This window comes from Papio anubis, chromosome 2, assembly GCF_008728515.1.
Source record: "Papio anubis isolate 15944 chromosome 2, Panubis1.0, whole genome shotgun sequence".
Taxonomy (NCBI): Eukaryota; Metazoa; Chordata; class Mammalia; order Primates; family Cercopithecidae; genus Papio; species Papio anubis.
This window is the reverse complement of record NC_044977.1, coordinates 50,185,503-50,186,821: the sequence shown is the minus strand read 5'-3', so window position 1 is coordinate 50,186,821 and position 1,319 is coordinate 50,185,503. Positions and strand designations below refer to the sequence as shown.

The 1,319-nt window shown below is 50.6% G+C and overlaps 1 pseudogene; it reads left to right on the top strand.

Moving 5' to 3' along the window:
• Positions 1-826: 826 nt before the first annotated feature.
• On the top strand, positions 827-945 carry LOC116273976 (annotated as a pseudogene).
• Positions 946-1,319: the final 374 nt, after the last annotated feature.

Below are 1,319 nucleotides of genomic sequence, written 5' to 3'. Positions count from 1 at the left end.
GAACAAAACAGTCAGGGAGCTTGCCTCTCCCGCTTTGTTTATGGTCTGGGAGCTGAGAATATTTTGAATTGTTGTGTTTGGGGAGGGAGGGAAAAATAACCAAATATAAGAAGGCAGTCACTGGGAGGCCCGGGCAAGAATGCAGAGGAATCAGGCCTGCCTGGGGATGTCTGGGCCACCGGAATGCTCGGAGGCCCAGCACCCTCTAGCTTAAGGATCCAGCACTGATGAGACATTCACGTTGCCTGGAGAGCTTTATCTTAAAGAACGAAGGACAAAGAAGAAGAAGAAGGAGAAGGAGAAGAAAAAGAAGCAGCAGCCGCTGCCACCATCTCATGCCCATTTAAATGAGAATTTCTGAGCGTGGGACCCCAGGCATCAGAACTTTTTCAGTTTCTCCTTGGGCCACCAAGGTTGAGAACTGGTACCTCAACAACTGTAGCAGTTGTTCTGAAACGCCAGCTGTCTCGGAAGCCCCTGAAGTGCTTGTTAGACAGGACCGTGCCCCACCACAGAGTTTCTGATTCATGAGGTCTGGGCTGGGCTGGGGCTTTGTTTTTCTAACAAGTTCCCAGGTGAAGCTGCTAGTCTGGGGGCCAGACTTTGTGAGCCTCTCCCCTGCATTGTCAGGACTCCTTTTGTGGCTTGTGGACCCACAGCCTGGGATGTCTCCCAGGAGCTTGTTAGAGATTCAGAATCTTGGCACAGTAGCTCACACCTGTAATACCAGCATTTGGGGAGGCTAAGGCTGGAGGATTGCTTGAGCCCAGAAGTTTGAGATCAACCTGGGCAACATAGAGACACCTCATATCTATTTTAAAAAGCAGTCTATGGCCATACCACCCTGAACGCGCCCGATCTCATCTGATCTCAGAAGCTAAGCAGGTTTGGGTCTGGTTAGTACTTTGGTGGGAGACTGCCTGGGAATAACGGGTGCTGGAGGCTTTTGGCTTGGCCGGGCGCAGCGACTCATACCTGTAATCCGAGCACTTTGGGAGGCTGAGGCGGGCAGATCACGAGGTCAGGAGATTGAGACCAGCCTGGCCAACATGGTGAAACCCCATCTCTACTAAATATACAAAAATTAGTTATGTGTAGTGGCAGGTGCCTATAATTCCAGCCACTCGGGAGGCTGAGGCAGGAGAATCATTTGAACCCGGGAGGCGGAGGTTGCAGTGAGCCGAGATCGCACCATTGCACTCCAGCCTGAGCAACAAGGTGAGACTGTCTCAAAAAAATAAATAAATAAATAAATAAAATAAAAATGTGGAGCGTGATGGCTCACACCTGTAATCCCAGCACTTTGGGAGGCCGAGGCA